Raw genomic sequence first — 10,000 nt, 5'->3', positions numbered from 1 at the left:
GATCTGAAATGTGCACCTGGTGACCTGAAATGTGCACCTGGTGATCTAAAATATGCAACTGGTAACCCAAAAAAAAAAATTTGGGATGTTTTTTTGTTTATGTTTCCTTACTTTTTCAAAGTCACTGTACATTTGCAATATGTTTTAATGGGCAGGTACCATCACGAATTTGTCATGCTCAAAATTCAAACTTTACTTTGCTCAAACTATACCTTGGTCAACTTGTATTACATATTTCTTTTTGTTTTACTTGTGCATAAGGCATATGTTTTCTCCATTTGCAATATGATGTCATAGGAAGTCAAAAGTCAAAGTCAAAAGTAAATATTTTCCTCCGTGCACCTGGTGATCTGAAATGTGCACCTGGTGACCTGAAATGTGCACCTGGTGATCTAAAATATGCAACTGGTAACCCCAAAAAAAATTTTTGGGATGTTTTTTTGTTTATGTTTCCTTACTTTTTCAAAGTCACTGTGCATTTGCAATATGTTTTAATGGGCAGGTACCATCACGAATTTGTCATGCTCAAAATTCAAGCTTGTGATCTAAAATATGCAGCTGATTACCCAACATTTTTTGGGATGTTTTTTTGTTTATGTTTCCTTACTTTTTCAAAGTCACTGTGCATTTGCAATATGTTTTAATGGGCAGGTACCATCACGAATTTGTTTATCGAATTTGTTTATGTTTCCTTACTTTTTCAAAGTCACTGTGCATTTGCAATATGTTTTAATGGGCAGGTACCATCACGAATTTGTCATGCTCAAAATTCAAGCTTGTGATCTAAAATATGCAGCTGGTTACCCAACATTTTTTGGGATGTTTTTTTGTTTATGTTTCCTTACTTTTTCAAAGTCACTGTGTATTTGCAATATGTTTTAATGGGCAGGTACCATCACGAATTTGTTTATCGAATTTGTTTATGTTTCCTTACTTTTTCAAAGTCACTGTGCATTTGCAATATGTTTCAATGGGCAGGTACCATCACGAATTTGTCATGCTCAAAAAATTTTAGATGTATTTTTTTTTGTTTCTTACTTTTTCAAAGTCACTGTGCATTTGGAATATGTTTTAATGGGCAGGTACCATCACGAATTTGTTTATCGAATTTGTTTATGTTTCCTTACTTTTTCAAAGTCACTGTGCATTTGCAATATGTTTCAATGGGCAGGTACCATCACGAATTTGTCATGCTGAAAAAATTTTAGATGTATTTTTTTTTGTTTCTTACTTTTTCAAAGTCACTGTGCATTTGGAATATGTTTTAATGGGCAGGTACCATCACGAATTTGTTTATCGAATTTGTTTATGTTTCCTTACTTTTTCAAAGTCACTGTGCATTTGCAATATGTTTCAATGGGCAGGTACCATCACGAATTTGTCATGCTGAAAAAATTTTAGATGTATTTTTTTTTGTTTCTTACTTTTTCAAAGTCACTGTGCATTTGGAATATGTTTTAATGGGCAGGTACCATCACGAATTTGTTTATCGAATTTGTTTATGTTTCCTTACTTTTTCAAAGTCACTGTGCATTTGCAATATGTTTCAATGGGCAGGTACCATCACGAATTTGTCATGCTCAAAATTTTTTAGATGTATTTTTTTTTGTTTCCTTACTTTTTCAAAGTCACTGTGCATTTGGAATATGTTTTAATGGGCAGGTACCATCACGAATTTGTTTATCGAATTTGTTTATGTTTCCTTACTTTTTCAAAGTCACTGTGCATTTGCAATATGTTTCAATGGGCAGGTACCATCACGAATTTGTCATGCTCAAAAAATTTTAGATGTATTTTTTTTGGTTTCTTACTTTTTCAAAGTCACTGTGCATTTGGAATATGTTTTAATGGGCAGGTACCATCACGAATTTGTTTATCGAATTTGTTTATGTTTCCTTACTTTTTCAAAGTCACTGTGCATTTGCAATATGTTTCAATGGGCAGGTACCATCACGAATTTGTCATGCTCAAAAAATTTTAGATGTATTTTTTTTTGTTTCTTACTTTTTCAAAGTCACTGTGCATTTGGAATATGTTTTAATGGGCAGGTACCATCACGAATTTGTTTATCGAATTTGTTTATGTTTCCTTACTTTTTCAAAGTCACTGTGCATTTGCAATATGTTTCAATGGGCAGGTACCATCACGAATTTGTCATGCTCAAAAAATTTTAGATGTATTTTTTTTTGTTTCTTACTTTTTCAAAGTCACTGTGCATTTGGAATATGTTTTAATGGGCAGGTACCATCACGAATTTGTTTATCGAATTTGTTTATGTTTCCTTACTTTTTCAAAGTCACTGTGCATTTGCAATATGTTTCAATGGGCAGGTACCATCACGAATTTGTCATGCTCAAAAAATTTTAGATGTATTTTTTTTTGTTTCTTACTTTTTCAAAGTCACTGTGCATTTGGAATATGTTTTAATGGGCAGGTACCATCACGAATTTGTTTATCGAATTTGTTTATGTTTCCTTACTTTTTCAAAGTCACTGTGCATTTGCAATATGTTTCAATGGGCAGGTACCATCACGAATTTGTCATGCTCAAAAAATTTTAGATGTATTTTTTTTTGTTTCTTACTTTTTCAAAGTCACTGTGCATTTGGAATATGTTTTAATGGGCAGGTACCATCACGAATTTGTTTATCGAATTTGTTTATGTTTCCTTACTTTTTCAAAGTCACTGTGCATTTGCAATATGTTTCAATGGGCAGGTACCATCACGAATTTGTCATGCTCAAAATTTTTTAGATGTATTTTTTTTTGTTTCCTTACTTTTTCAAAGTCACTGTGCATTTGGAATATGTTTTAATGGGCAGGTACCATCACGAATTTGTTTATCGAATTTGTTTATGTTTCCTTACTTTTTCAAAGTCACTGTGCATTTGCAATATGTTTCAATGGGCAGGTACCATCACGAATTTGTCATGCTCAAAATTTTTTAGATGTATTTTTTTTTGTTTCTTACTTTTTCAAAGTCACTGTGCATTTGGAATATGTTTTAATGGGCAGGTACCATCACGAATTTGTTTATCGAATTTGTTTATGTTTCCTTACTTTTTCAAAGTCACTGTGCATTTGCAATATGTTTCAATGGGCAGGTACCATCACGAATTTGTCATGCTCAAAAAATTTTAGATGTATTTTTTTTTGTTTCTTACTTTTTCAAAGTCACTGTGCATTTGGAATATGTTTTAATGGGCAGGTACCATCACGAATTTGTTTATCGAATTTGTTTATGTTTCCTTACTTTTTCAAAGTCACTGTGCATTTGCAATATGTTTCAATGGACAGGTACCATCACGAATTTGTCATGCTCAAAATTTTTTAGATGTATTTTTTTTTGTTTCCTTACTTTTTCAAAGTCACTGTGCATTTGGAATATGTTTTAATGGGCAGGTACCATCACGAATTTGTTTATCGAATTTGTTTATGTTTCCTTACTTTTTCAAAGTCACTGTGCATTTGCAATATGTTTCAATGGGCAGGTACCATCACGAATTTGTCATGCTCAAAAAATTTTAGATGTATTTTTTTTTGTTTCTTACTTTTTCAAAGTCACTGTGCATTTGGAATATGTTTTAATGGGCAGGTACCATCACGAATTTGTTTATCGAATTTGTTTATGTTTCCTTACTTTTTCAAAGTCACTGTGCATTTGCAATATGTTTCAATGGGCAGGTACCATCACGAATTTGTCATGCTCAAAAAATTTTAGATGTATTTTTTTTTGTTTCTTACTTTTTCAAAGTCACTGTGCATTTGGAATATGTTTTAATGGGCAGGTACCATCACGAATTTGTTTATCGAATTTGTTTATGTTTCCTTACTTTTTCAAAGTCACTGTGCATTTGCAATATGTTTCAATGGGCAGGTACCATCACGAATTTGTCATGCTCAAAAATTTTTAGATGTATTTTTTTTTGTTTCCTTACTTTTTCAAAGTCACTGTGCATTTGGAATATGTTTTAATGGGCAGGTACCATCACGAATTTGTTTATCGAATTTGTTTATGTTTCCTTACTTTTTCAAAGTCACTGTGCATTTGGAATATGTTTTAATGGGCAGGTACCATCACGAATTTGTTTATCGAATTTGTTTATGTTTCCTTACTTTTTCAAAGTCACTGTGCATTTGCAATATGTTTCAATGGGCAGGTACCATCACGAATTTGTTTATCGAATTTGTTTATGTTTCCTTACTTTTTCAAAGTCACTGTGCATTTGCAATATGTTTCAATGGGCAGGTACCATCACGAATTTGTCATGCTCAAAATTTTTTAGATGTATTTTTTTTTGTTTCCTTACTTTTTCAAAGTCACTGTGCATTTGGAATATGTTTTAATGGGCAGGTACCATCACGAATTTGTTTATCGAATTTGTTTATGTTTCCTTACTTTTTCAAAGTCACTGTGCATTTGCAATATGTTTCAATGGGCAGGTACCATCACGAATTTGTTTATCGAATTTGTTTATGTTTCCTTACTTTTTCAAAGTCACTGTGCATTTGCAATATGTTTCAATGGGCAGGTACCATCACGAATTTGTCATGCTCAAAATTTTTTAGATGTATTTTTTTTTGTTTCCTTACTTTTTCAAAGTCACTGTGCATTTGGAATATGTTTTAATGGGCAGGTACCATCACGAATTTGTTTATCGAATTTGTTTATGTTTCCTTACTTTTTCAAAGTCACTGTGCATTTGCAATATGTTTCAATGGGCAGGTACCATCACGAATTTGTCATGCTCAAAAAATTTTAGATGTATTTTTTTTTGTTTCTTACTTTTTCAAAGTCACTGTGCATTTGGAATATGTTTTAATGGGCAGGTACCATCACGAATTTGTTTATCGAATTTGTTTATGTTTCCTTACTTTTTCAAAGTCACTGTGCATTTGCAATATGTTTTAATGGGCAGGTACCATCACGAATTTGTTTATCGAATTTGTTTATGTTTCCTTACTTTTTCAAAGTCACTGTGCATTTGCAATATGTTTCAATGGGCAGTTACCATCACGAATTTGTCATGCTCAAAATTTTTTAGATGTATTTTTTTTTGTTTCCTTACTTTTTCAAAGTCACTGTGCATTTGGAATATGTTTTAATGGGCAGGTACCATCACGAATTTGTTTATCGAATTTGTTTATGTTTCCTTACTTTTTCAAAGTCACTGTGCATTTGGAATATGTTTTAATGGGCAGGTACCATCACGAATTTGTTTATCGAATTTGTTTATGTTTCCTTACTTTTTCAAAGTCACTGTGCATTTGCAATATGTTTTAATGGGCAGGTACCATCACGAATTTGTTTATCGAATTTGTTTATGTTTCCTTACTTTTTCAAAGTCACTGTGCATTTGCAATATGTTTCAATGGGCAGTTACCATCACGAATTTGTCATGCTCAAAAATTTTTAGATGTATTTTTTTTTGTTTCTTACTTTTTCAAAGTCACTGTGCATTTGGAATATGTTTTAATGGGCAGGTACCATCACGAATTTGTCATGCTCAAAAAATTTTAGATGTATTTTTTTTTGTTTCTTACTTTTTCAAAGTCACTGTGCATTTGCAATATGTTTTAATGGGCAGGTACCATCACGAATTTGTCATGCTATAAAAATCCTGCAGGAATGTGAAATTGACTGGCCCGATGAACTCGGGATGGCTTTGCAGTGATTCTGGGTCATCTCAATCGCTCGTTTGGGTTGATTTCAGAATGTCGCTTTTGGTGATGTTTTTTCACTATAGAATCATATTGCAAATGTACAAGAGTCAAGTGGACAAGAGTCCATCAGTCAATTAGATATCATTCTGACCACCAAACTGATACAAACTGACACCAAACCCACTTTTTCCAACTCGTTTAGTAGCCAACTATTACATACTTCAGAGCTGGCCCAAAATTCACAACGCCTTCGGTACAAACCATAAAAAAACCATAAAACACGTAGTTACGTTCTAGCTGCGGGTCCATTTCTTATGTTATGTGTTGGCCTAGCTGAGGCGACCCCGAATCCCAAGTTTCGGCTCGATAAGTCATTTGGTGTCCGAGAAAAACCCTAATTGGTGCTGAAAATCCACTATTTTCCATGACTTGCTACGGGGTCCTTGAATGAGATATCGGACAGAAACGTTGGGGTCTGTCTATATGGGCCGAGACGTTCGCAATGCACCTAGTCTTGCGACTCTGGGACATTTCTAAATGTCGTCATTTTCGTGATGCAAAAATGAATTGAAGTTATTTCAAATGTACGAGGCTGTTTCTCGGTCCGAGAACCGTCTAGAGCCACGTAACTCGCCACGCACCATGGCCCGGAGGTCTAGAACAGGTTTCTAAAGTTTCGGAACTCTAGGTCCGACCGTTCTTTTTTAGCTCCAACAAAGCTAACTATTGGAGCCACTGTCTGTCTCTACGCACCCCAATACGTCCCTCCATCCAAGTTGTGTTTTAGTGCAATTTTTTTTTCCTTTGATTTTTTTTGGGAAAAATGACTGATTTACAGTTCATGGGGGTTGCCTAATCACACATATGAAGTTTTGGAAAGATCAGACTTTTTTAACCCTTCGAAACAGCCCCTGAGACACCAATTATGGCACTTCCGGTTGGCACAGGAAGTTATAAATCAACACATATCCTCATTGGGGTATGCTGTTACAGAATCCTGAGTTTTAAGTCCTTACGTTAAGAATTGACTGATCTACACAGGGTTGAATGCACTATGTCTATCAAACTGCATGCAGTGTATGGGTAAACACTTTTAGGGGCATTTTAACCACTTCCGGTTGGTCCAGGAAGCTTAGAATCAACACAGGTAGACCTCATAGTGGCCTGATGGACTGGTACCGAAGACAGGTTCATACGGCATTCATAACCCACATAGGCCTCAGGTTGAAATTAGGGGTGCAGGCAATGTATTCCTATGGGGAGAGATGACACTGTAATCTGTGAGATCAAAAAACACTGTTTTACTGTGAAGGGTTAATGCCACACGGTCAAGGTTAGGCTTGTTCAGATCGGGAGGACCTTAGGAACATTCATGTGGTGGAATTTTTCTTCTCACTCTAACGGTTCTCTCACTGTCACCCAAAAGCAAATGACATTGTGGTGCAGGCTTCATTTTGGGCCTACTATTGTAATGGTCGCTGCGCCTAGACCGAGCAAGCTACGGTCAAGCGGGATAGCTCGTTGAACTCAGAACAGTCTGGAGACTATGGTGATGCCATTTTTTGTGTTGATTTCAGAATGCCATTTTGGTGATGGTCCCTCTCCGTTTAAACATATTGCAAATGTACAAAAGTCAACTAGCAAGTCAGTGTCCATCAGTCAATTAGATGTCATTATGACACCAAATGGATATCAATTGACACCAAACCCACTTTTTCCTACTCATTTAGTAGCCAACTATCACATATGTCAGAGCAGGCCCATAATTCACAGCGCCTCTAGTTGAAAACATAATAAAAAGGTAAAACACATAGTTACGTTCTAGCTGCGGGTCCAGTTCGGACATTATGTGAAGTCCTATGTGAGGCGACCCCGAATCCCGAGTTTCGGCTCGATAGGTCATTTGGTGTCCGAGAAAAACCCTAATTGGTGCTGAAAATCCACTTATTTCCATGCCTTGCTACGGGGTCCTTGAACAAGCTATCGGACAGAAACTTTGGGGTCCGTCTCTATGGGCCGAGCCGGTTTCAACGCACCTAGCCTTGCGTCTCTGAGACTTTTCTAAACGTCGTCATTTTCGTGATGCAAAAATGAATTGAAGTTATTGCGAATGTACGAGGCTGTTTCTCGGTCCGAGAACCATCTAGAGCCACGTAACTCGTCACGCACCATGGCCCGGAGGTCTAGAACAGGTTTCTAAAGTTTCGGAACTCTAGGTCCGACCGTTCTTTTTTAGCTCGAACAAAGCTAACTATTGCGGCCACTGTCTGTCTCTACGCACCCCAATACGTCCCTCCATCCAAGTTGTGTTTTAGTGCAATTTTTTTTTCCTTTGATTTTTTTTGGGAAAAATGACTGATTTACAGTTCATGGGGGTTGCCTAATCACATATATGAAGTTTTGGACAGATCTGAATTTTTTAACCCTTCGAAACAGCCCCTGAGACACCAATTATGGCACTTCCGGTTGGCACAGGAAGCTATAAGTCACCACATATCCTCATTGGGGTATGCTGTTACAGAATCCTGAGTTTTAAGTCCTTACGTTAAGAATTGACTGATCTACACAGGGTTGAATGCACTATGTCTATCAAACTGCATGCAGTGTATGGGTAAACACTTTTAGGGGCATTTGAACCACTTCCGGTTGGTCCAGGAAGCTTAGAATCGACACAGGTAGACCTCATAGTGGCCTGATGGACTGGTACCGAAGACAGGTTCATACGGCATTCATAACCCACATAGGCCTCAGGTTGAAATTAGGGGTGCAGGCAATGTATTCCTATGGGGAGAGATGAAACTGTAATCTGTGAGATCAAAAAACCCTGTTTTACTGTGAAGGGTTAATGCCACACGGTCAAGGTTAGGCTTGTTGAGATCGGGAGGACCTTAGGAACATTCATGTGGTGGAATTTTTCTTCTCACCCTAACGGTTCTCTCACTGTCACTCAAAAGCAAATGACATTGTGGGGCAGGCTTCATTTTGGGCCTACTATTCTAATGGTCGGTTATTGTGTTATTTCAGAAAATCATAGAAAATCACAGAAATGTCGCAGAGCTCCGCAGCACACTTTAAAAAGATTCGTATGAACACCCTGCAACTGGATCTGTAACCGTTGAAAAAAAAAAAACGCCTATTTGTGACCATCACCAATTTGTCATTGTTCCGTTTCTCTTAAATGACGATAGATAAATGGCTGGTTCTTTTTTTATTGACACCGGAGGCTCCTTGGCTTTGACCCGAAGTGGAAAAATAATTTCTCTACTTCCATTTTAAGCCTTTAATCCCAGAAAAATGGCCGTAGCTCAAAAACCGTCGAGGCCTAGACGCCATCCCGTTCGGGGCCAACTGCCCCTTGAGCCAAACCTACGCTCGCCAAGTTTCGGCTTCGAAATATTTTCAGTTTTTGAGATAAGGCCCCGTCGCGATTCGTGATGTTTTGCCAAATTGCCATATGATTCCGTATGCCATCTGGTGGGAGTGTCCGGGACGGCGGAAAAACGGTCCGAAACTTGTTTTTTTTTTTAAACGGGAACCGAAAGTCCGACAAAGTTCATTCGACGACTTCCCGGTAGGTCCGGCCCTACCGCACGTCCCGACGCCGACCGCGAATTTTACAAACGATTTCGGACGTCGGGTAAGGGACCGTACATTTGCAATATGGACTTTCTCACTGATCATACACGAAATGCCGAAATGTTCCCTTAATGTATGTAAGGGAAGTCGGCAAGTCAGATCCGTAACTTCGGGATAAGGATTGGCTCTAAGGGCTGGGTCGGTCGGGCTGGGGTGCGAAGCGGGGCTGGGCTCGAGCCGCGGCTGGGGGAGCAGTTGCTCCGCCTCCTTTCTCTCGCCACTGCTGGAAGTTCGTTGTGCGGCCCATCTCGTGGGCTCTCGTTTGTGGTCTCGCAAGGGGCTGCTTATGGGGGTTCATTGGGGTGGTGTCCGTCGGCGTCCCGAAGGTGGATCGGTGGGGGTCTGGTTGGTGGTTGGCAGCGGCGACTCTGGACGCGTGCCGGGCCCTTCTCGCGGATCTCCCCAGCTACGGTGCTCGCTGGCCCCGTTTACGCGGGGTCTCCGGCGGGTTGCCTCGGCCGGCGCCTAGCAGCTGACTTAGAACTGGTGCGGACCAGGGGAATCCGACTGTTTAATTAAAACAAAGCATCGCGAAGGCCCAAGGTGGGTGATGACGCGATGTGATTTCTGCCCAGTGCTCTGAATGTCAAAGTGAAGAAATTCAATGAAGCGCGGGTAAACGGCGGGAGTAACTATGACTATCGATTTCAGCCCCGGACTCTAGGGGTCATTACGTACTCTGCAAGAGGTTCAGTCGAAGA

Source organism: Oncorhynchus mykiss, unplaced genomic scaffold (genome assembly GCF_013265735.2).
Source record: "Oncorhynchus mykiss isolate Arlee unplaced genomic scaffold, USDA_OmykA_1.1 un_scaffold_60, whole genome shotgun sequence".
In the NCBI taxonomy this organism is placed as follows: domain Eukaryota; kingdom Metazoa; phylum Chordata; class Actinopteri; order Salmoniformes; family Salmonidae; genus Oncorhynchus; species Oncorhynchus mykiss.
The sequence above is the reverse complement of the archived record's forward strand: the minus strand, read 5'-3'. Positions refer to the sequence as shown.